General features: G+C 45.3%; 1 protein-coding gene across 4 annotated transcripts in view; it reads left to right on the top strand.

Annotated features, from left to right (window-relative positions):
* CRACR2B (calcium release activated channel regulator 2B) overlaps positions 1 to 26937 on the top strand; it is a 370935-nt gene that overhangs the window by 123054 nt on the left and 220944 nt on the right. Inside the window, exon 1 of one of the 4 annotated variants that reach the window (XM_086957753.1) lies at positions 17025 to 17088. The exons of the other annotated variants lie outside the window; for them this stretch is intronic. The gene's annotated coding sequence lies outside the window, so the exon portion shown is untranslated. Of the gene's footprint in view, positions 1 to 17024; positions 17089 to 26937 lie in introns of those variants that run through there. 4 annotated transcript variants of the gene reach the window in all.

The raw sequence follows: 26937 nt of genomic DNA, 5'->3' as shown, positions 1-26937 counted from the left end.
TGGTATGTCTGAGATCTACAGGTAACTCATTCCACCTTTTGGCTGCCAGGTATGAGAAGGCGCGTCCACCCGTTCTTGTCTTATGGATGCGTTTAGGTTTGGCCAGGGCTAAGTGATTTGATCTTAGGTTCCTGTTGGGGACGTAGAAATCAATTTTCCCTTGGAGGATGGTGGGGCCAGTTTTATAAAGAGCTCTGTGCGCATGACAGAGTATTTTGAAAGTGGCCCTCTGGCGCATCGGTAGCCAGTGAAGTTTCCGGAGACAAGCGGATGCTGAGTCTCGCTTGCCTTTATTGCAGACCAGCTTAGCCGCCTGATTTTGTAAAACCTGTAGGCGGGAGAAAAGTTGTTCGTTCATTCCTTCGAAAAGTGCGTTGCCGTAATCAAGGCGGCTGACCAAGAGGGCTTGGGTGACTGTACGTCGACAATCCAGGGGTATCCAGGGAAAGATTTTTGCCAGAAGTTTGAGTATTGCAAAGCCCTTGCCCCAGAGTGATCGTATGTGGTCCTTCATGGACAATGCGTCGTCCATGATGATACCTAGATTTCTGGCGTGCTGTTTTGGAGTAGGGGCTGATCCCAGTGTGGGTGGCCACCATGTGGCGTTCCATGTCAGTTTTGCTCCTCCAAACAGTAGTATCTCCGATTTGCCGGCATTTAATTTTAAGCAATGGTTATGCATCCATGATGCCATTTCGGTGAGACAGCTGTGTAGCTTTTTCTTTGTTGTCGTCTCCGACCTTTCATCCATTGTCACCATCAGCTGTGTGTCGTCGGCATAGGAACATATGCCGATGCCCCACTTTCTACCAATGTCAGCCAGAGATGAAACATAGACATTGAAGAGAGTGGGGCTCAGCGAGGCCCCTTGTGGGACCCCACGGCCGATGGGACAGGGTTTCGAGTGAAACTGGCCCATGTGCACTGCCTGGGTGCGATTGCTAAGAAACGATCTAATCCAGTTTAGTGCTGCGGATTGCACTTCTTTACTCAATAGAGTGTTTAGTAGACAGTGGTGTGATACGGTGTCAAACGCCGCTGACAGGTCAAGCAGTAACAGAGCCACCGATCCACCTTGATCTGTGGTGCATCTGATACTGTCCGATACTGCCAGCAGCGTTGCCTCGGTGCTATTATTGGCTCTGAAGCCGGTCTGTGAGGGATCCAGGAGTGAATTGTTTTCCAGATATCGGGATAGTTGTATATTGACCAATTTCTCCAAAGCTTTGGAGAGATACGGGAGCTGAGAAATCGGCCTGTAGTTCTCCGGGTTGGAGATGTCAGATCCGGCTTTTTTCAGAAGGGGAGTCACGGATGCGTGTTTCCAGGCTTCTGGAAAAGACGCGGTAGTGAGTGATTTATTTTAGAGTTTGGTGATAAGAGGGCAGAGTGTCGGTAAAATTTTGGAGAACACGAAATGGGGACAGGGGTCTGCGGGAGAGCCGGATTTAATTGTTTTCAGGACTGCTGATACCTCCTCTTCAGAGAATGGTTGGAAGCAGGTTAGGCAAGGTGTGCTGCCTGAGTCTGGTTGGTTGTTGCATTTGTCTGTTATTGGGGTGAGCTCTTCAGGATTGTCAGGCAGGGTGGGAGTGTTTAGAGGGGTGAAGGTAGTGTAAATTTTGTTAATTTTATCGACAAAGAAGGTGCTGATGCGTTCATAGGCCTCTGTTGATGGGGTGAGGGTTTGTGAGGTGCTGGACGGGTTGCTGAACTCCTTCACTATTTTGAACAATTCTTTAGCGGAATTGTGGTTCTCATGAATTCGTTGAGTGAAGTATGCTTTTTTGCGTCTCTAATGGCCAAAAAGTATTGTTTTCGTTTGGTGACATAAGCTCCTCTAGTTTCCGAGTCTTTTGTTTGTCTCCATCGGTGTTCGTCTTTTTGGCATTCCTTTTTGAGGCTCTTTAGGAGAGGGGTATACCATTTCTCTGTGGTAGTCGTTTTTTTCCTTGATTCCCGCATAGGGGCTAGTTTGTCTAGCGCTTGGCGAATTCCAGAATCTAAAAGAGTGACGTTGTTACTGATAGAGGGGTCTTCCAGTAATGTGACATCTGTCTCAAGGAAGTGGGTTTGAAAGTTAGAGTCATTAATTAGTCTCCAGGCTCTATTGGTGACGAGAGGGGTAGATCTAAGCTTCAGGGGTTTACCAGGAAGTTTAAATGAAAAGAATAGTATGAAGTGGTCGGACCAGGACGGAGGGAGGATTTCTTTTATGGTAGTTGATTCAATATTGGTAAAAAGAAGATCCAGGGTGTGCCCTGCTAAGTGCGTGGGGCCCTCGACCCACTGTTTGAATTGTAGGATTTCCATATCGTATTTCAACTGGGCGGATCCGGGGGCGTCTGTTTTTTCGTAATGGACATTGAAGTCGCCGACGACCATGTGGTTTTCCTGTTTTAGACATAATGGTAGCAGTTGGTTCAGTAGTTTGGTGCTTACGCTGGCTTGTTGCCCTGGAGGGTTGTCAACAACGGCGCCAGCAAGAATGATGATGCCCTGGGATAAAATTTTTAATGGTAATATCTCATGTTCAGGGTACACAATTGTGTTTTCCGCAAGGCATTTCAGATGATCTCTAAAGATCACGGCAACTCCGCCTCCTTTTTTCTTGCCTTGTCTGTTTTGTGTAATTATTTTGTATTCGGGGGGAAGGGCATTAGCGAGGTCTGGGGTATTAGAGTCCGATAGCCATGTTTTAGTGATAAAAACTAGGTCCGGGGTCCTGGATGTCAGCATGTCCCAAATATCTAGGGCATGTTTAGGTATGGTTCTGGCATCTCTCAAGTATATCCCTAGCATTATCAGTCTTCTCCTATCTTTTTCTCGTCCTTTCAACCTTGCCCATCATTTCAAAATTCTCCTACCCATTTCTCCCCCCAACTGGTTCATAATCCCAAGACATTTTTTAAAAACAAATCGCACTGCTGTCAACTTTCCAGTAATTGTCGATCTTATGTTGACCAATTCAAATTCATATTTTCCATTTCTTCTTTTCATCTCTTCATCACCGATTCTACAATTGCTTCCCCAGACACAAATCTTCATCATGCTGTTGTGTAAGTACCCAGCATTGAATGTGAAAAAGATGCTTCTATTAGCGTCCTCGTCTTCATGTACCCAGCCTCCATAGCATGATGATGGTCCAGGTATCTGCCTTTGGTGTCAGCCCATGGAATCTCATCCTCTGTGAACAAGACTGTGCTTCAATCGCATTATTGTTAAGTCCTTACTTTGTTTCTTCTATAACCATCCTTCTGGCCACTGTTCTGCACACCATCATAAATTCCAAAACGAGCAGCACCTGTCGAGTCGGAGCTCACTTTGAATTACCAGCTCCTCATCTCCTCCAACCAAATGATCTCACAATTGAAATCCTCTAAAAACCTCCCTCACCTCTCCAAATCTTCTCTTAGCTATTTACTCCAATGTAGTCTGTACCAGGGGGTTTGTATTTCTTTGACCTTTGTCACATTTTCAGGTCTCCTGTAGATTGTTGTACATGGCACCAACACCTGGCACGCGAAATTTAAGTGACCCACTAGTTGCTACACTTCAATCAGCTCATCCATTTCGTTCCTTTCATTGCTGTTTTGTATCTTTTAGCTTCATAAATTTCTAATCAGGTAATCTACTCTCTATTCTCAATGAGTCTAATTTAGTTCCTAGGAATGACAACACCTTTGCTGGTCCTTCTTTCTTATCACTGAGCAGTGATCCCTCAGCCCCCCCCTACCCCCAGTTCTTCTGACATCCTTTAAAAATTCCTGCAGCATTCTGTCACACCATCCTTTTCCATCCTTCACACAAACAGAAAGTCTTCCAAATTGTGTCAGGAATAGTCCATTCCTGTTCTCCATTTCACTGCCCATTAAAGGAATGTGCTAATCTTTCAAAGATTGTGCATGAAGCTGAGCACCCATTGGCACAGCTTTGTCAGCATGAACCACCAATCTCCTAGTTTTCCAACAATGCAAAATCTTGCGGGTAAAGTGGCAGAAGTCTACGTGCAGTTTAACTTTGACATCTTGCCATGTGATCCCATCACACAGTTTCTCATCATTGCAGTGGCCTATCCATGATTGTGCATGTCACCGTACCATCCAATCTGATAATTAAGACATTTATTAACCCACCCTTGGGCCATGATAAGTTTTGGATTATCCGATACTCGCCCTTCTCCTTTTGGTATTATACTGGATACAATAAATTATTTCAACAGTAAAAAAATTAGATGGTCTGCGCATTCTGGATATTCCACCTCTCTTTTTTATGTTCTTTAAAAAAATTATTTTTGCTTCTCCATACTTGCATTTTTTTAATGACCCCACCCTACCATGGGTGGTACACCCAGGAAGGGGGGACTGGCATGTGGTCAGCAGGTGCCCACTCACCATGTGTCTTATTGCTGCAGGTCTTGTGGGTCCCATCAACTGTAACCACGGGTCATGTCTAACTTAACCCAAGACATATTCATCTATTCTCCTTTTTGTTATCTTTGTTCTTCATGTACAATACCAATGCCATTCACCCATAACTGGTGTGGGCTTTTATTATCACATCCATATATTTCCACAAAGATATGCTTTGTGTTGGCTCTTTCTTCCGCACCAAGCTTGTGTGGATCATGAAAGTCGTAGTCCAGTTCTCTACAACTGCTGCTACTTTGGTCTCTCGGCCAACTTTCTTTCTTCTTCATTTGATCCCCCCTCTGCTCTAATCTCTCTGTGCAATAATTTTAATATTTCAATGTAATCTTACGTCCCGATTCTGTTGTAGCAAGCATTAAGTGTAAACCCAACAATCTCATCATACCCTTATATGCACTTGTACTCTATCACTGACTGACTCCTTATCTTTTTTTTTTTTTCAAAACCATTTTTATTATGAGTTCGAGCAAATCTTGGTACAGCCCTCCACATTCAGGAGGAGACTGTCAACGACAATATGAGAAGATACAGCATTGACATAGCATTGAACCCAGTACTTTTAAGAATGATATACTCCCAACTACCCCAACCCACCCAATCCCAAGAACACCATCCAACCCCCCTTAGCTACCCACCCCTTATCCCACCCTAACCCAGTGCACGTGATCACAGTTCAGCAATATGAGATGGAAAACATAGGTGGTGCTGGCCAGCAGCCTAGGGTACGGGATCCACATTCGGAGGCAGTGCATCATCAATGTCCATGGGAGGATCAAGGGTCAGGCCCCTGTAGTCCGCCCACCATTTCCAAATTTTGTAATGTTTGCGGGGACACCCCCGGGCTTCGAAAACAGGCTGTTCCAGACCCATGAGGAAGTCCAGGCCCGCCTTCCAGGCACCGAGCGGAGGGGCACGCCCGCTCTTCCAGGCCTGTGCCAGATCCCTCTTCTCCACCACAAGCCCCAGCAACAACAGATGACGTTTGTAAATGTTGCCCCCAACATTCTCAAGGACATGAAGAAGGCCCAGCCTAGGGGTACGAGGCAGGTCCCACCCCAACACCTCCGACAGGCAGTCCCAAACCCCAGCCCAAAATCTAGACAGTCTCTCACAGGACCACACAGTATGGAAAAGCGTCCTCCTTTCTGCACCGCACCTCAGACACTCCGGAGCTGCTATAAGACCCGCCCGCCACAGGCGGTCCCTAGTGTAATAAGCCCGGTGAAGGTATTTGAATTGGATAAAGCGGAGGCGGATAGCTATAGCAGCACCACGGGGAGATTCAAGGGCCTCACGCCAGTCATCCTCATCCAGGGGACCAACATCATTCTCCCAGGAGGCCTTCAATGACGAGAGGGAAGGGGAACAGTGTGTGACCAGGGAGCGGTATATCTGAGAGACCTTCTTGTCGCCCAGGTCCCCCATAAAAAGTTTTGCCTCGATGGGGCTAAAGTCAGGGAGTTGCTCCAGGCCCACTAGGCTAGGGGTAAGAGCGTGGCGAAATTGGAGGTAGCGGAAGAACTGAGACCTGGGCATGCTAAATTCAGAACTAAGGTCCTGAAAGGACTTAAGTGTAGTGCCAGAGAGGACATGGCCGAGGGATGAGATACCGATTGCGTCCCAGCCACCGAACCCGGACAGGGACACCAGCGCCGGAAGTAGGCCATTGCGCCACAATGGAGTCTCGGCCGTCAGTTTACCCCACCAACCCATACGGTGCAGAGCCGGCCGCCAGACCGCGAAGACCACCTGGGTAACCTGCGGGAGTAGTCGCCTCCGCCTGGCCGAGTACAGTAGGGTGTGGAGGGAGGCGCCACCCATTAGAGAATGCTCCAGGGCATAGGCCGGATCACTACGGTCTCCATACCACCACTCGTTGAGCACAAGGAGATGGGAGGCCTGATAATAAGACAAAATATCTGCGGTCGCCAAGCCACCGCAGTATGTAGAGAGAAAGCACGTGCGCAGTGCCACCCTGGATGCACCTCCGGCCCACAGAAATCGGCCCAGCACAGACTCAACACTCCGGAACCACTGCGGGTCAACCTTATATGGATGATTCTGTAGCTGGTAGAGGAGACGAGGCAGGGCCACCATCTTAAAGATGGCCGACCTGCCGTAGATGTTAAGAGGCATACGCGTCCACGTCTTGATATCCATCTGGACCCGATCCCACACCGGCTGGACCTTCCGATCCCACGCCACCGCGGGCGAGGCAGAGAGGAAAATGCCCAGGTACTTCACGCCATCCACAGCCACCTGAAGGGATGCAGCCCAGGGACAGTCCACCGCGGCACTCCCCAACACCCATAGGGTCGACTTGCGCGGGTTAAGGAAGAGCCCCGACGCTCGACCAAACTCTTGCATCAATTCCAGGACACGAGGGCCCGTACGCCGCAGGTTCGTCATGAAGAATAGCACATCATCGGCATATAGAGCTATGCGATCCGAATGGTCCGCCCCCCACACAAAGCCTCGATAAAGCGCATCACGGCGCACCCGGGCGGCCAACGGCTCCATGGCCAGCGCGAAAAGGTAAGGGGAGAGTGGACACCCCTGGCGAGTGCCCCTGGTCACCGGAAACCGAGCGGAGGTGGCCCCTGCGACACGCACCGAGGCAGTGACCTCTGTATAAAGCAACTTGACATAGGAGACGAAGACCGGGCCTAGGTTCAACAGCGGTAGGAGAGCAAAGAGAAAGGTCCAGCTAACCGAATCGAAGGCACTGTCGATATCAGCCAATAAGAGTGCCGCCTGATCCTCTGAAGACCCAATTGCGTCAATCACAGCCTGTGCCCGTCGAATGTTGTGCCTTGTTGCCCGGCGCGGCATTAAGCCCGCCTGATCCGGGTGAACGAGGGCCGTAATGTGTGGGAGCAGGCGGTTCGCGATCGCCTTGGCCAGGAGCTTGGCTTCGAAATTAATGAGGGATATGGGGCGATAAGATTCATGTCGATCAGGGGGCCTACCCGGCTTCTGGAATACCACAATTTCGGCATGGCGCCAATCCGGTGGAAGGCGGCCGTGACCCTAGCCTGTTCCAGGGCCCGCATGTAATGCGGCCCGAGCTGCAGATAGAATTTCTTATAGAATTCACTGGGGAATCCGCTCGGCCCCGGTGCTTTGCCCACATTCAGTTGACCCAACGCGTCACCCAGCTCCTCAGCCGTTAGGGGAAGATCCAAGGCATCGCGTACCTCATCGGACACAGCGAGCGGGGGGACCGTCGCGAGATAGCCCGCGATGTCGTCGGGGGAGAGAGTCTCCCGGGCGGCATACTGGAGCCCATAATAGCGCGCAAAGCTCGTTGCAAGAGTTGCGGGGTCCATGATCGCCACCCCGGCATCGTCAACAAGGCCCGGTAGGGTGAGAGGCTGCAAAGTCTGTTGGCAAAGCCTGTGGAGCATAGAGCAAGACTTGTCGCCCCACTGGTACACTCTACTATGCGTGGCCAACCACGCCTGGCGAGCCTCATCCAATAGGACCGAGGAGTAAGACTGCTGTGCCTGTAGGAGCAGCCGCAGCGAAATATCATCGACCACCTCCCTGTGACGAGCCTCTAGTTCCTCCACCCGCTCCGCAGCAGCGACAATACTTCCTTGCCGAGTCCGGCGAGCAGAGGCACACCAAGCGATATCCAGCCCCCTCAGGGTGGGCTTCATAGCCTCCCAGACAGTCACTGCGTCCATTTCCCCGGCAAGGTTGTCCTGCCAGTAGTGGGCAATCGCGCCACGGAGGTGCTGGGAGTAATCAGGGCGCTGCAGATGCCACGTGGACATCCGCCATCTGAACGGCTGGCGTGCTCTACGCAAGTCAATGTGGACTGCCACTGGGGAGTGATCAGAAAGCCCGGGAGGCCGGATCGCCGCCCCCTTTACCCTGTCAAGGAAGGCCCCCGGTACAAACACACAATCAAGGCGCGAGAGGGAGCCATGAACAGCCGAAACATATGTGTACTCTCGCCTCTCCGCATTTAGGTGCCGCCACACATCCACCCATCCAAGACCATCAATCATAGCCCCCAACCGTGTAGGGGAGGTCACGGCCGCCATCCCAGGCCTCCTCTGTCTGTCCAAGGCCACATCTACCACATCGTTCCAGTCGCCACCAATCACAGCCAAGGAGTGGGGGAGTTCAGTCCATAGGGCAAACAGTTGTTCCGCCAAGGTCCACTGCAGGGGGGGGGGGGGGGGCATACACACTGCCAAACACCACAGGCTCCACTCCAATCTTCCCTTGAACAAAAGCAAAGCGGCCCTGAGGGTCGAGCCATTGACGCTCGTGAGTGTACGCCAGCCGTCTATGGATAAGAATGGCCACTCCCCTGGAGCCCCTAGTAAACCCAGCATGGAACACTTGATGAAAGCCAAATCGCTGCAAACTCAAGGCCTTAGTGCCCAGCATGTGTGTTTCCTGGAGAAGGAGCACATCCGCCTGGTCCCTCTTCGCCCAGCGAAGCACTGCCCCCGCTTAATCTTGTCCAGGAGTCCCCGAACATTCCAGCTAAGAACATGCATGGAAGCGCTAGAAGACGCTATTCGCGGGACATCAACCATTGTCACAATGCACCCAACACCACAATCCCCGGCTCCCGGCCCAGGCCCCCAACACCATAGTTGCAAAAATCACAAAGACCACGTGCACCCCGCAAAACAGGACCCCAAAACCCATAGCCCCTGAAAAACAAACCCCCCGACCAGCAACCCAACAACCCAAGACCCCCCTCCCCCACCCCAATACCTCAAGAAACAATGAAGTATCTGTCGCGGCATACGGTACTTCAGGCCCCAAACATAGCGCTGAAGGCTAGGCATGCCAAAGGATCCCAAACAGCCCCCCTACCACCAACCAAACACCCTCCCGACACTACCCCCCAATCCCAACAGGAGGAGGCAGCCCTTGGAACATGCCCCAGACCCCCCCACCCCCAAGCATAGAGTACAATCAAGAGCAGTGCATGATAAAGAACATCAGTTCGCAAGAGTCCCAAGCATAAGCCAAAGGGGCAAAGTTATACTGCACCAAATCATGTCCGTACCGCCGACTGGCAGGCCGCCGTTGCAGTGACCGGCCATAGAAGAAAAGCTAGGAGCAAACAGGCAGCGGACAGAAATCAAGGCCCCTTGCCAGAATGATCGGTGTCAGGCTGCGTGTCCCCCAAGAGGGGGTCCCGGGACAAGGACCTCCGCCTCGAGCGAGACTTGCGATGTCGCTTCCCCTTGCTCGGCTGGTTGCTCCGTTCCTGAGAGGAGCTGCGTGAGGATCCGGAGTGCAGCCCCAGCTGGACATGTGGCCGGATCCTGACCGCCTCGTCAGTCCAGGTGAAGACGGCCTCCGGGGAATCGAAAAAGTGAGTCTTTGAGTTGAAGATCACACGGAGGCGAGCCGGGTAGAGCAGCGAGTATTGGATCTTCAGGCCTCGCAGCTTGGCCTTGGCCGCCAGGAAGGAATGTCTCTGCTGCTGGACCAGCTTGGTATAGTCCGGGAAGATCATAATTTTACAGTTATCATAAAGCAGAGTGTCTTTGAGCCGTGCCTCCCGGAGAATGACGTCCCTATCATGGTAGTTGAGGATCCGGGCAATGATCGGGCGAGGCCGCTCCCCAGCCGGCGGCTTCTGCGTCAAGGCGCGGTGGGCGCGCTCCACTACGAAGCACCGTGACTGGGTGTCCGGAGGTAGCCAGCTCTCCAGCCACCGGGACAGGAAAACATCCATAGGCCCCTTCTCGCAGTCCTCCGGAAAGCCGACGAAACGCAGGTTGTTCCGCCGCGCCCGTCCTTCAGCGTCCTCCACCCGGAGCGCTAGGCCCCGCTGCGTTTGCTCCAGGTCGGCAACCCTCTTTTTCAGGGCGCCGACGTCGCCCTGACTCCTTATCTTTTTAATTATTCAACTCATCCTTGTCATGATTTCCTTTTCCAATCCACCTGTTCCTGTGCTGTCTTTATTTGCAGTTTCTTTTTCATTATTCAATCTGCCCCTCTCTACTGTCCCTTCCTTCTCTGTGTTACTCCTGCCTCTTTTCTTGTGTAATCGCTGATACTCCCTCTGTCTTTGTGTGAACAGTACCCTACCTGTTGCTCTCCCTTCTTCTCCCTCTATTCACTCGTTTTACGTCTTTAACCACATACTCTGGAACTATTACTCATCCAAACATTTACCTCTATCTCTTCCTTTGCTCTCTCCTTCTTCCAGCTCTCTCTCTTCGTTACCTCTGTCCCTTCATACCCAATTTCTCACGTCAGTTGACATTCGCTTCTCACTTGCCAAAATAATTCCATCTCTCATTACCCAATGGAATTAATTGCCATTGCTCTCAAACTCCATACCATCTCCCCCATACTCACCCCTCCCGCTGCCCAGTCTGTGTTTGGTATTCTCCTCTGTGCTTATTCTCTCCTGTGCTTTCCTCTTCTCTGCCATGCCTATGCTTCTCTCCTAACCTCATTTTTACCTCATCCATGATGATACATCCTCATGTTTTTTCCTCTCAGAATCATTTACTTCTTTCTCCACATTCCATGCATCGGTGCTCCCATCCGTGTAAACAGGTATCCACAGGACTCACCTGAGACCTTCCTCTGTCCATCTCTAACCTCTCATCCGAATTGCCATTCCTATTGCTTTGAATCCCAACTGCGCGCTCTCACTGAATCCTGCTCTAATTTGGTGTTGCCTGTCTCTTCCTCTTCGCTCTCTCTGATTGGCTTTGTCCTCTTCTTTCCTTCTTCCTGAAGGTTCCTGGACATGGGTGGGGTTTCTTGGTGGATTTTAAGGCTGACTTGACACTTTTTGTACGACTATTTGAGTGAACTTAGGGGAAGATTTACAAGCTCCTTGCGCAACTTTTGCGTCATTTTTAACATGGGAAATGTGACGCAAAAGTGGCGCAAGGGCCTTGTAAATAAGCCCCTTAGAATGTTAACTTTGGGGTATTTTTTTAATGCGTTTTCTTCTTCATGCCCCAAAATAGCTTGATTAGTAAAATACATATTTATTTGGAACGATCTGAAAACATGTAACGTAAATGTGCAGAATATGCTAGTTCGGGAGTGGACTTCATCAAATCTATATTGTCTTATGGGTCGCGTACTACAGTGTTGCAATATGGAGAAACTCCTTGTCTACAGTCCAGTTGGATTCACATACAATAGACAGCCAATGAGACAGTTCATAATGGCAGCAGGTGCTGAGGTGCAGCAATTTCCTTTTAGGTCCATAATTCTGTTGAGGCACACTGTTGCTGAAATATACTTAATGTTATGTATACCACCACTTGATTGTCTTTCTAGAAACATGACATTTGTGATTATGCCAGCCATCCTTTTGATTGTGGGCTTCTTTTGAGATTCAAAATGCCAGCTAACGTCCTGGTGTGGCTTCAGATCTTACTATTTATTGTTTTGGTCTTTTTGATCTGTGACTGTTTCTTCACTAGTAAAGGCCTGTCTATAATCACCAGAATCTTCAGCAATAAAATGCCATTGGGCGAGTTACTTCGAGAGGCCAAGAAGGAACCCTGAAGGCACCCTTTCAACCATGAGTTCTCTAAGAACCTGACTCTACCTGGAGCTCTTTTCAAACCCTTTATTCATAGATGTTCCCTCTTTTCTGAGCTCTGAACATGTGACCTGCTGGCAATGCACAGATCTCTGCAGCTGAGGCTCCACCTGCTGAGCTGTGTTACTGGCATCATGTCCGCACGTAACATAAGTCTATGTTTCTTTGTACATTGTCTCTTTTGTTTAACTATCTTACTTGTAAAGTGCTCTGAACCCGCAAGGGTCATGTTTGCTCTATATAAAACCTTCAAAATAAAATAAATAAATAAAGAAAAAATCCCTCTACTGTGCGTTTATAAAATGTCACCTTTAGTCAATGACATTCCATCCATCGCTCCGTCATCAGCGTGATATTCCTTCCAACCCCCTCTCCATCATCTCTCTGTTTATTTATATATTTATCAAGTTTAGTATTACGCGAACTAGACCCGAAGGTTAGGCACAATTAAATGTCAAACATAGTTTGTAGCACTCCGCTTATCCCAACTTAAATAGTAAAGTGCTTTTAAGTTCTTCCAAATAACAAAAAATCATCCAAAGGCTCTTGAAGATTTTCTTCCTTTTAATTCCTTTTCAATTCCAATCCCGTGCCAACGCGTTTCGCCAAGGTTATTGATAACCCATCGGCTTCATCAGGGCTGGAAATAATACAAAAGGCGTTTCTGTTTTTACAACATAAACATTTTCCTGAACAAAATTTCAAATGCAGAGCCCCATATGGCCCAAAACAACCCTGTGCTCTTCAAATCTGTCATTTATAGTGAAAGCATGTACAAACTTCATATCTGTTTTTAGCGCACCCTGTGAAACAATCGATGCTTGTGGAAAACATACATTATTTGAAACCATGTGAATAACACTTTTAAAGGCAAATATTGCAAAGGTGCCACTATCATCCGCTACGTTGTCATATGTGAACAAAAGTGATTAATCTCTTCTGAGATTGCCTGTGTCATTCTTCTTATAGCCCCATATACGATAGACTTTCTTACAAATGTAATTACCTTATCTTGACTCGTTTATTGCCTGACAGAGAGAAAAGAACAGTCCCTTAATCATAAATTCTGGCATGAAGGACAGACCTTGGATCAATGCGTTTCACTTTAAGGTTCAGATATGAACCCAAAGAACTCCTACCTCATTTTCTGGGAGAAGGCTTTTCTCTAATTTAATTCCGAAGCCACACGATTAAAACCACTTGGATCCTTAAGTCCGTTATATCTACAACAAAACAGAGACATTCCTGCGTCTCAGTATACTTTATTTCTTTTCATAGCTGCGGCTTCTCAAAAGGGTAAATATCGTCCAAATATGGCCAGTCTCACCTGCGTTTTCCCAGCAGGGCGCGCAAAACCAGTGCCAAAATTCCAATTCCAATGTTCAACTCTCGTGTCTGATCAATTTCGTTTAATCTTTAAGTTACAAAATCTACATTATTTTCCAGACTTGCCCATTTTCTAACAGACCGTTTCAGATTCTGCCCTTTAAAGTACCCGATATCGTACCTTAAATTTATTGCTTTCCCAGATTCTCCTTGTGGTCCTACGTCGCCCTTTCGTCAAGCACTTCTCCCTGTTAAGTGCAAACGCATATTGTGCCATTAATATTCTAAGGCTCTACTTATTTAGCTTATCCCTAGTCCCTCTGTCTCAAAACGCTTACCTTCCACGCTGTGTGTGCGTCCCGAGTACAGGCAACACCTGACTACTTCCAGGTTCGATTATGTCAGCTTCCATAAAGATAGAAAGCGGACTTACTGCTAGGCATATGTAGCTGCCATCTTTGAATGGGTTTCCATACTCCCATAGTTCTATATATATGTTGCAGGTTTATATCATGAATAAGAAATAATTATTACATCAAATCCATTTAATTACGGCCCAAAATAAATAGTAGTAGCCCCTAAGTTCTCCACATCCTTGTGCTGTGTTTCACAAAATACCATAGACACTTTAGTTGGCATCCAGGTTAGTTCTATAAATCAGTCACCAAGGAAAAATTCTAGCTCCCGGTCAAAATTGAGGCCGTCCTCTACGGCCCGTAAACGCATGATCCTGCCGCCTTAATTTCAGTTCTCTGTTCCCATCTCGTGGGTCACTATATACATGGTCAATTCCATAAAATTTGAAACTTTTACTTTGATCTTGCTTGTCACACGTGTGTATATGCTCCGCTATTGGATACCTTACATCATTATTTTTCACTGCTCTTAAATGCTCACTCATTCTGTCTTTTAGCATACGGATTGTGCTACCCACATACACTCGTAAACATTTGCACTCAATTATATAAATAACGTATTGTGTGCTACATATTATGTTCATTTTTATTTCATATTTATTTCCATTTTTTACTTGAAAATTCTTAGTCTTATCCTTAGCACATCTACACATGCCACAATGGCCACATTTGTAGAACCCCTTTGAGTGCTCATCTAGCCAGGTTACAGGACGGTCAGACATTGGATAACTTGGGCTTAATAAGGTGCCCATGGTCTGGCCCCTTCTATAAGTTATCTGCTGTCTCCCTCCTAAGTGTTTGCCTAGCGTTTTGTCCATTTTTAGAATATTCCAATGCTTACTCATACTCTCTTGTAACACCTTACTCACTGGAGTATAGTTTGTGATGAGTCTAATAGGTTGTTCTTCCGTTGTTTGCTTAGCGGTAGGTCTAAGCGTCATACTCCGTTCCACATTCATTACCCTCTGTTTTGCCATATTCACATTGTGTTTGTCATATCCCCTTCTCATAAACCTCTTTTCAATGTCACAAATACATTCATTAAATTGCTGAGTTTCACTACAGTTTCGTCTAGCTCTTAACATTTCACCAAATGGAATGGCTTTCACCTGGTGATTTGAGTGAGCACTCTTCGCATGCAGAATTGTGTTGCACGAAGTTGGTTTGCGATACATTTTATTTTCAATACAGTCATTCTTTATATATAGTTCCACATCTCAGAATACAATGCTGGTTGTGCTGTCATTGATGGTGAATCTGATATTCATATCATTGCTGTTAAGATACTCAGAAAAACCATTCAGGGCCTGCTTGGACCCCGCCCAAATCCTTATGCAATCATCAATAAATCTACCCCAAAATAGGATAGATCCATTCCACTCACTAGCTCCTGGGCCCCAAAAAAACTTTTCTTCCAGCCACCCCGTAAATATATTTGCGTATGCTGGAGACAATTTGGACCTTGTTTTTGCTTGAACCAATCGTTTTTAAACAGAAAATAATTGTTCTCTAAAATCAATTCGGTCATAGCTAGGGTCATTTGTGTGTGCTGCCAATGACTGGCTGGCCTTTTGGAAAGAAAGTGGTCCAAGGCTTTCAGTCCTAATTCATTCTTAATGCTCGTATATAACGAGATCACATCTAGGGTTACCAATGTCATCCCTGATTCCCATCTGATATCCCCCAGGGTGTTTAGGATATGTCACGTGTCCTTAATATAAGATGGTAATTTAGTCATAATCGGTTGAAGGAAGACATCAACAAATTGTGATAGCCGTTCTGTTGGCCCCTCTATGCCAGATACAATAGGCCTCCCTGGTGGAAAAGGTAGGCCTTTGTGAATCTTTGGTAAGGTGTATAGGCAAGGGTATCTTGGGAGATTCACCTTCAAAAAGAGATATTCATCATCGTCCAACAGGCCGGTGTCATGCCATTGTTTAAGGTGAGTATTAATCATGGCAGTCAGGGAGAATATTGGGTTATGGGTCAATCTCTCATAGCAAGTTTTCTTACTTAGCTGAGAATAAATTTCTTGCTTTCTTGCTGGCTAGATGAGCATTCCAAGGGGTTCTACAAATGTGGCCATTGTGGCATGTGTAGATGTGCTAAGGATAAGACTAAGAATTTTCAAGTAAAAAATGGGAAAAAATATTAAATAAGAATGAACATAACATGTAGCACAAAATATGTTATTTATATAATTGAGTGCAAATGTTTACGAGTGTATGTGGGTAGCACAATCTGTATGCTAAAAGACAGAATGAGTGAGCATTTAAGAGCAGTGAAAAATAATGATGTAAGGTATCCAATAGCGGAGCATATACACACGTGTGACAAGCAAGATCAAAGTAAAAGTTTCAAATTTTATGGAATTGACCATGTATATAGTAACCCACGAGGTGGGAACAGAGAACTGAAATTAAGGAGGCAGGAGGCGAGATGGATCATGCATTTACGGGCCGTAGAGGACGGCCTCAATTTTTCCTTGGTGACTGATTTATAGAACTAACCTGGATGCCAACTAAAGTGTCTATGGGATTTTGTGAAACACAGCACAAGGCAGCGGAGAACTTAGGGGCTACTACTATTTATTTTGGAATTGTAATTAAATGGATTTGATTTATGGATTTGATTTATGTAATAATTATTTCTTATTCTTGATATAAACCTGCAACATATATATAGAAGTATGGGAGTATGAAAACCCATTCAAAGTTGGCGGCTACATATGCCTAGCAGTAAGTCCGCTTCCTATCTTTATGGAAGCTGACATAATCGAACCAGGAAGTAGTCGGGTGTCGCCTGTACTCGGGACCCACACACAGCGTGGAAGGTAAGCGTTTTGAGACAGAGGGACTAGGGATAAGCTAAATAAGTAGAGCCTTAGAATATTAATGGCACGATATTCGTTTGCATTTAACAGGGAGAAGTGCTCGATGAAAGGGCGACGTAGGACCACAAGGAGAATCTGGGAAAGCAATAAATTTAAGGTACGATATAGGGTACTTTAAAGGGCAGAATCTGAAACGGTCTGTTAGAAAATGGGCAAGTCTGGAAAATAATGTAGATTTTGTAACTTACAGATTAAACGAAATTGATGAGACACGAGAGTTGAACATTGGAAGTGGAATTTTGGCACTGGTTTTGCGCGCCCTGCTGGGAAAACGCAGGTGAGACTGGCCATATTTGGACGGTATTTACCCTTTAGAGAAGTCGTAGCTATGAAAAGAAATAAAGTATACTGAGACGCAGACATATCTCTGTTTTGTTGTAGATATAACGGACTTAAGGATCCAAGTGGTTTTAATCGTGTGGCTTCGGAATTAAATTTGAGAAAAGCCTTCTCCCAGTAAATGAGGTAGGAGTTCATTGGGTTCATATCTGAACCTTAAAGTGAAACGCATTGATCCAAGGTCTTTCCTTCATGCCAGAACTTAAGATTAAGGGACCGTTCTTTTCTCTCTATCAGGCAATAAACGAGTCAAGATAAGGTAATTACATTTGTAAGAAAGTCTATCATATATGGGGCTATAAGAAGAATGACACTGGCAATCGCAGAAGAGATAAATCACTTTTGTTCACATATGACAATGTAGCGGATGATAGTGGCACCTTTGCAATATTTGCCTTTAAAAGTATTATTCACATGGTTTCAAATAATGTATGTTTTCAAAAGGCATCGATTGTTTCACAGGGTGCGCTAAAAACAGATATGAAGTTTGTGCATGCTTTCACTATAAATGTCAGATTTGAAGAGCACAGGGTTGTTTTGGGCCATATGGGGCTCTGCATTTGAAATGTTGTTCAGTAAAATGTTTATGTTGTAAAAACAGAAACGCCTTTCGTATTATATCCAGCCCTGATGAAGCCAATGGGTTATCAATAACCTCAGCGAAACGCGTGGCATGGGATTGGAGTTGAAAAGGAATTAAAAGGAAGAAAATCTTCAAGAGCCTTTGGATGATTTTTTGTTATTTGGAAGAACTTAAAAGCACAATACTATTTAAGTTGGGATAAGCAGAGTGCTACAAACTATGTTTGACATTTAATTGTGCCTAATCTTCTGATTACGCAGGGGGAAGTGGGGTGTTTTCTTCTCCCAAAAGCATAGTAAGCACCCAAATGTATAATATTTAAAAAGCAGACACTATAGTGTATTACTTCAAGTGCGCTTTAGATCTCCTCTAGCACCCAGAGTTGCAATAGACCCGAAGGTATCAGAGCGCTTTGCAGAGATATCGCAGCAGCAAAAACATGAGATACATATGGAGTAAATAAAAATACTAAGTGACGCTATATAAAAATGGAATACAATGTATGGTAGGATATTAAAGAAAGCCCGTATTGGAGGACGGTCTTTCAGGCTGCTGGCCCCCCAGTTGTGGAATTCTTTACCTCTGTCTTTGCGGTCCACATCCAACTTACTCGCTTTTAGGAAGGGTTTAAAGACCTGGCTTTTTACTGGCTAGAGCTTTTTTAGTTTTATCCTTTTGTTCTGCCTTTTCTTCTGTTGTTTTTATGTTTTACCTGTCTCCTCCCTGGGTCTGGCGCACAAAGCGCCGGGACACTCCTTTGGAGTAGCCGTGCGCTATAGAAGACCCATAATAACATAACATAACATAACATAACATAACATAACATATGCGGACAAATACCTCCATCCCACCACACTGTAACACTTCACAGTGTACATCTTTCTCTCTTCTTCCTACTCAGTGTCGGCTCCTCGTCCCATGTAGCATCGCTGGTCATACAATCTCTTTACCTAAGGGGTCCTGCACTCATGCACGGAAACTCCTGTCTGGACTCCTCAGAGCACAGGCCACGGCTCACTGTGTACTGTCCAGCCCTATTGAGTTCTCCTCTGTGATTAAAGGGCAGCCCTTTGCCTTTTTAAGAAATTTTCTAACCACTGTCAGTACTTTAAAGCGCATCTTTGAAAATTCCCTTTCTCAAGTGATTTGTTTTTGCTGAGTTCTAGGGTGTTTGACTGAGTGAACTTTTCTTTAGAGTTTTTTGAATGGTTATTTTGTCAGTTTTTGGCACGGATGGCTGGCAGGTATATATTTTGGTAGGGCGGGCAAATGGGTGCTGGCTGGGTGAGTGCATGCAGGCATGGCGAGTGGCTCGGAATAAAAAAAATTATAAAGTCACTTACCTTGCTTGCTGGATGTCCGATATCCTCCTCGTTCCGGTCCAGGGCAGTGTGACCGGTGCTGCCACACTAGGCGCTGACCTGTGGAAGAGGCGCTGACCTGAGGGTGGTGCGTGTGTTTGGCAATAACTTATTATTGGAGAGTTGAGGGGCACTTTTGCCCTGTGGTGGTGAGAGAATCTAAAGGAGGTGGGCATGGGGTGTGGGGCGCCAAAAGTGATTGCAGCACTGGGCACCACCATCACGAAAGCTGGACCTGTTCTGGTCCCTCCACTCTGAGGGCTCCTGCTCTAGCCAATTCCACTAACCAATCCTGGGGCTACTCTCATGTTGGTAACCAGCATGAGAGAAGTGCCAGGATTGGATTGAGTGGGCTTGCTGGGCGTTCCTTTAGGCCCTGGAGGCCGGTGCTTGGTCTTCACCCAGATGTCTAAAACAGCAGGCTGGAGAGCTGCAATTTGCGCATGCCACTTTGGCCAGTGCAAGACACCCGACCAAACTCACATGCGTAATTTAGAGTGTCCAACTAGACTCTCCAGTCCTCAATACTGCCAATAGACAGCAGAGGAGAACATGCATCCATTTTCCCCAGCACGGGCAGGCTGGCGGCTGTGGCATGCCATGTGAAAAATAAAATGGCAATTAAATGATTTCATTACCATTTTATTTTTCACGCTTAGCACAGCTGCAGAAGATGGGGGAGGAGGTGGGGCGATGCTCCCCGCCCTCTTGCAGACACCGCCACTGATTTTTTGGCCCATGTTTTTTTGTGGAAAATCTGTGACTCCATGAATTATTAGTTATGCACGTTTCTTCCACTTTGCAACCTGACAACGGTAGCTGTTGTGTCTCAGTGGTACTGTTTTTGTACTGGGATGATGCCAGAGCACACCAGTCTGTCATTGAGTCACTAAAATCAATTGCAGGAGCAGGAGATAGGGTCCAGCTACTGCTGCCAGTTTGTCCCATGTCTCTGGACAGACAAAGAATTGTGATTCTCCTATTACCATGTCTAGACAATCTGGATTTCATTAAAGACACAGAGGCTGACATTATGCATATTCCTTTAATGCAGTCTCCAAGCAGCCACATACATCACAATATTAAAATGTTCCAGAACAGAACATTATAAAGACATAAAAGGCATGAGCCATCAACAATCAGCCTCTTTTAAATATGGAGAATAGAAAAAGTCCATAAAACTTAAAACTTCTACATTTCGAAACAATCCTCAGGTGAGCAAAATGAAAGAGAAGGAAGAACGAAGGTAAATCCAAAGCCCAGACGTCTTGCAGTTAAGAAGGGTTACCTGAAAAGAGAGAAAAGTAAATACCTCCTGAACATAGGAAATAAATAAAACTTAACAAGTTAATAGAAGAGGTAAGAGATAATACTAGTACTGTTAATAAAATGAACATTTATTCACTGTAAGCCCACTATCCAATGGGTGGGATGGGTGGGATAGTGTCAAACTCTGTGTCTTTAATGAAATTCAGATTCTCTAGTCATGGTAATAGGAGAACCTCAATTTCATTACAAGAACAGAGGCTACATTATGCATGTTGGCAGCTTTATAAAACTACATCAAACATATGTTTGATAGGCTTGCAATACTTTCACGCAAAAGTGCTAGCATCCGACCAGTCGGCCACTTTGAGAATGTCATCCAATTTACCTCCAAACCACAGAGATTTACTGGCCATAGCGCCTCTTAGGGAGTGAGCTTGAAATACCATTAAGACAATACCTGCTAAACTCATAACGGTTTTAACCCATCTAGCAATAGAGGTTGAGGTTATACTTTTATGGGGCTTAACAAAGGATATAAGTAATTGGTTCACACACAGGGGACGAAGGGCAAACATTCTGCGATCATACTCTCTCATTCAATTCACAACACGAAGTTTTGGGCATAAATCAAAACGTAGATAAAAGATTGAATCAGACATAGTCTTTGTTCTTCTACAAATCCTGAATTCGACATCAAACATGTTTTAGGATCTATTTGTAACGTCCAGGGCTTTGACATCAGAGACTCTTCTGCAGGAAATTGGGCATAGCAGAGTAACAAGCATAATGGAAAGGTTTTTCCTATTCAGGAGGGTATTATCTGGCCAGTTATTGAAAAGATCTAGGATTAGATTAACGTCCCAGAGAGTTTCATATTTAGATTTAGGAGGCCTTCTTAAACGGATGCTTTTCATCACTCCACAAACAATGATGTTTTTACCTACCATTTTACCGTTGACAAAGACATGGCCAGCAGAGATAGCCGATCTATAAAAATTGATAGTTCTGTAGCTGAGACCCCTTACAAACTGTTCAACAAGGAAGTTTCCAATGTCAACAATAGGTGCCTCCAAGGAATCCTTTCCATGCACCAACAAACCCAGCTTTATCAAATGTTGTTATATCTGTAGTGAGTGCCTGGAGCCCAAGACTCTCCGAGGAGAGTTGCATCTGTCGACGACAGTCCTGAGATTTCATTGGATCTCCTGACACTCTCCAAGCAAGAAGGTTCAAACTCCCTGTTTGAATTAGGGGGTGACCTCCTCCATCTACGTCAGTAAAAAAGATTCTCTAGGGTAGGAATTAAGAAGGGGGGGTTGTAAGCCAGTTCCAGAGTGGTGGGGAACCAGGCCTGAGATGGCCAAAAGGGAGTTATTAGGACAAGGGAGCACTGGTCCTGTCCCACTTTCTGTAAAACTCTTTGGATCATGGCAAAGGGAGGAAAGGCATAGGCTTTGTCTCCTTTCCAAGACTGGAGAAAGGTGATCACTGACAGAGCACCTGGGTCGGGCATCCAGCTGAAATATTTTTCTAGTTGGAACATTAGTCTGCTCACAAATAGGTCTATCTCTTGGGGACCCCAAATCCTGTTCAGGGTGCTCAATATGGAAACATTGAGTTTCCAATCACTGTGATCTAACAGGAAACTTGAGTTCCAGTCCGCAGAGATGTTTGTTTTCCCCAGGAGGTATTCTGCTTTGAGAACAATCATGTGCTCCAGACAGAACATCCAGAGTTTCTTGGCTAAGTTTAATAGATCCGTAGATTTGGTACCTCCCAGGTGATTTATATAAGCTACTGCGGACATGTCCATCTTTAAAATGAATGACCTGCCCTGGAGAGAGTGTTTGAAGCTCATCAAGGCGTAAAGACCAGCAGTTAGCTCCAAGTAATTTATGTGGTGAGAGGATTCCTCTTGCGACCAGATACCACCCATGTTCTGATCGAGAAGGCAAGCTCCCCAGCCATGGAGGCTCGCATCTAATTTTAAACAAATTCTGGTTTTGAGCCTCAGATTGCTTTGCCATTCATCCCGTCTAGGTTCTCAAGCCACCAGGCTATTTCTGATTTGGCTTCCTGATCCAGAGTAATCCGATCTCCGTGCCAGAGGCCAGATCTTAGTGCTCTCACTTTTACCCTTTGGAGGGCCCAAAAATGTAGGGGTCCGGGAAAGATGGCTTGGATGGAAGAAGAGAGGAGACCCAGTAATCTGTCTAGCTCCCTCAGAGATAAATCTTGTTGTTTCAGGACATGTCTTATTTCCTTCCTGATTTGGGCAATTTTCTTGGAAGGGAGAAGATGGAGACATATTGATGTATCTATGGTGAAACTTAGGAACTCCAAAGTTCTTCAAGGAGTCAAGATTGATATACAGGAAAAGCATACTAACAGCCTTCAGATGGTGCAAAATGCGGCCGCCAGGTGTCCCCAAGAAATTCCAGAATTCCAATCTGGTTTTCAGGAAAAACATAAGTTACACTGGCTTCCAGTAAGGAGTCGCACCAAGTTCAAAGCCCTTTTCATCACCCACAAGTCTTTGAAAAATAGTGGCCTGAGTTCCTGAGACTTCTTTGAGTGGTACAAACCTAACAGACTTCTGTGCTCCTTAGGAGCCAAAAAATTCAGTGGTCCCTAGAATCCGAAAGATGAACTGGGGAGAAAGAAGCTTCATCACAGGAACAACCAAGCTCTGGACCAGCCTTCCTTCCTTATCAGGGCCTTACCCACCCTGATATACTTTAGAAAGGAGTTTAAAACATGGCTCTTTAAAATGAGGCTCCTTTTGACTCTTGTTCAAGTGCAGCTAGCGCCAAGACACCTCGGGGTATAGGAGAACTTTAAATCTTTTTAACATAACATAACATTATCTGTGCCTGGACATCTAGAGCTGTAATGGCATTTTGAAGTTGAGTGAGGCTGGTGATAATATCCATGGTCGCTTCAGGCAATAAATATACGTATAAGGCTGAGATTGGGTACAAAATGGCTATGCCTAGCATATATCAATAGCTGCAACCCTTTCATTTCATGACCACGTACATCCCTTTCATATCAAACCAGCACTTCTTCTGTATAACGGTATTTTCAAAACCAGATTTGTATCTGCTTCATCTACTTTTCATTTTGTTAACTCACATGTTATCAGGCACAAAGATTATGCAACATCACTTACTATGATATAACCTCCAACAGAGCAACATACTCACACCAAAGGTACACCTTGCACAACACTATGCACATATTAATGTACCAGCATGCACCACAAACGCAACCAAACCACATCTACACACCCTACTATCCCAAATACCACACATATCCACCATTACCTACAAACAGTACACAACTCTATCCTATACCACTAACCAATACACTCATCACTAACACAACACCAATCAACACTATACATAACTACATCCCATTCAGACACACTCTCCCTGCTGTGATTACACCTAACAGACCGCCTTTTATCACTAACAAACATATAATCATCCTTCCATCAGTTGTCCAACAAACACCCTCCTCTCCCTTCTACCATAATAACACTAACGCACAACACACACACTGCACACACCACACTTTGTAACTCCTGCCACATACCAGTCTAAGATAAACACTCTCATCTCTACTTCATTCCCTCCTACACACAACATACACTCTACTCATAAATACATCACCACCCCCTCTACGTCACAACCTCCTCTCACAAACCATACTATACAACCAAATCCATTGCATGAAATATATACATCAGCACCCCTTTTCACTACTCCTCAAATGCAAAACATATCACACACACCAGCACAACAAGACCTTCAAAGCGCAACACCTCATGATACTTACCATCACAAAACACAAACATATACCCAACTTTCAAACCACACAAAGGAACAAACTCCAATGCGAAGCTTTCACTCTTCCACCACACCTAACACAGATACAGCAATTCAGCACCTCTCTTCTAACCGCCTCTCATCCATTGGACAATTTAGAACATTACTACGTGACCCACATGCTGGACCACCTCCCCTGACTCATACACGTTCTAATCAAGCCTCTCCGTTCCTTCCAACACATCTCACACGATGAATTTATGGACCTAGTCAAAGCAAGCAGCGCTGCCAGCAGCCCTTCTGACCCCTGTCCGCCACATACTTTCAAGACAATTCTTTTAACAACCTCTGCTGCCACTCCAGTAAGAAGAAGAATTAACGATTCCTTAACTACTGGAATATTTCCAGAAGAACTCAACAAGTCATACATACTCCCTTTACTGAAGAAAACAAACATGGACCCGCTGAACCCTGATAACTACAGACCCATTACAAATGGACCTTTCCTGGGCAAACTAATAGAAAGAGCAGTGTTCACCCAGATGTCACAATTCATTGAAGAGAATGACATACTTTCAGACTTCCAAACAGGATTCTGTCCGGGAAGAGGCACAGAATCTGCCCTCCTTATCATCTGGGATGACCTAAAGAATAGATTTGACCGCAACGGGTTTCTGCTCTACTTCTCTTGGACCTCTCAGCTGCCTTTGGCACGGTTGACCATGACACTCTGAAACAAAGACTTTATGAAGCCGGCATAGAGGGAACTACTCTAGACTGGATCGCGTCCTACCTTCAAAACAGAACTAATGTCATCCATACCCCACCTTTCTCGTCCAAACCGTACTCCACAAAAGCAGGGTCCCTCAAGGTTCTATCATCTCGCCCATGCTTTTCAACATCTACATGAAGTCATTACCAGTACTGATCAATAAATGTCACCTCATGAGCTATAACTATGCAGATGACACTAGAATGCCCCAAAAACATTGGAAAATCACAAATTTTCAGCTGTCTCAGAACCATGGATCAGTGGATGACTTGGAGCCATCTCAAATTGAATGCTTTAAAAACTGAAATACTCATGTGTGGCGATTGGAAACATTACAACCCGTTTGCTGCATGGCATGATGAACTGGGAACACTGCCTAAAGTATCGAAGGAAGTAAGAAACCTCGGAATGACCATGGACTCCAAGCTGACGATAAATGCCCAAGTGGATAAACTAGCAAGATCAAGCTTTGCTACTATAAAAACGCTGCGACAAATTTTCCCTCATTTGGGATTTCCACACAAGGTCCAAGCTACCATCTCCCTTGTTCTATCCAAACTCGATAACACCAATAGCCTCTTCCATGGATCACCTTTAGCGACCATGAAAAGACTACAACGGATTCAAAACTCGGCTGCCAGACTACTATGCATATAAAACCGCAAGACCACATCTCCCCTGCCTTGAAAGCCCTGCATTGGTTACCGGTTGCCAGAAGATCCACGCTCTAGCTGCTTTGTATCACCCACAAAGCAATACATGGAATAGGACCACTCTTCATCAGGAATAAAATCACCAAACACATTCAACAAAGGAACATCCGCGCTAAAGGAACAACTTGCCTCAAAATCCCACCATACAAGAAAAAAACCATGGATGGCACATCCTTCTCTGTTCGAGCAGCCAAACTATGGAACTCTTTACCCCTCAACATAAGGTCCACCGACAACCACCTTATCTTCAGAAAACTACTCAAGATTTGGCTCTTCCCCACATTAGCACCATACGCAAACAGAAATTTATAGCATATCTCTCTGTATATAAGCATTTGTTTTCACTATAGATCTGTACCTATCTTTGTGTATTACTTTGTATGAACATGTAAAATAATATTATGTTATTAAGAAAAATAAATAAATAAGTAAATAAAAATCAACTTTGGTCTACATGTACATACTTCTGTTGTGCATCTGTGTACCTTCCACGTATTTGGATCTGTGTGTCTGTTACTTTTCTCCTGAAAAAGCATATCCAATGCACTACCCTATTTCTCATCCTGTGCCTCTATCAATATCTTTAATCTAGATATACTTACCTCCTTTATGTATCTATATACTTTCAATGTACTTATGGATTTATATATTTATCACTTTCTTCTAATTTAGCATTTCCAATGCACTACTCTGTTACTCAGCCTATACTTCGCTCAATATATCTTCTAGCCCAACCTTCCGACTCACCTCAAACCTCTTTCTACCATTCCTTCCAATGCACTACCCTATCTCTCAGCCTATACATTTATCAATACATCCTCTACATCCACTCTCTCATTTATCCCAAACCCCATACAACTACTATGATCGGCAAAATAACCCTTTCTAGACTCTCTCCTACTCTACCCCTCCTTGCATCATCTGACACCTCTTTTTACTATACCGATCCCCTAAATCAAACCTTTCTAAACTCTTCCCTCTGACTGCTCCCCTCCAAAACTCCTTTTTACTCATCCAAAAGCCTCCTCCTACTGCTAAGACCTTAAAAAAATATATATATTTAAAAAAACATCCTTTTCCCTTTTTTCCTCCACTATCCTTTCAATCAAAATTAACAGACTAACATGTTCACTTCTCGAATTCCATATTCAACTATACTAATATACTACCCAAATAACTGAATAACATATCCACTTCTCAAATTACTTCATATTTATACTATACTAATTTTCAACACTAATCCTTTATGGGTTCCGGAGTGGCGTGCTACTCACCAGACAAGCGCTTCAACACCCATCAGGGGTAACAAGTGCTATATGAATGCAAATCTTTCTTCCCCTTTTATCCCTCTGCTATTCTTCTCACTCCAAGTAACTGACTAATATCCACCACTGAAATTACTTCATATTTCACCATATTAATTCACCACTAATTCCTGAATAGCGTG

This window comes from Lissotriton vulgaris, chromosome 2_1, assembly GCF_964263255.1.
Source record: "Lissotriton vulgaris chromosome 2_1, aLisVul1.2, whole genome shotgun sequence".
In the NCBI taxonomy this organism is placed as follows: Eukaryota; Metazoa; Chordata; class Amphibia; order Caudata; family Salamandridae; genus Lissotriton; species Lissotriton vulgaris.
Note: the sequence above shows the minus strand (reverse complement) of the source record. Positions and strands in the feature narration are given on the sequence as shown.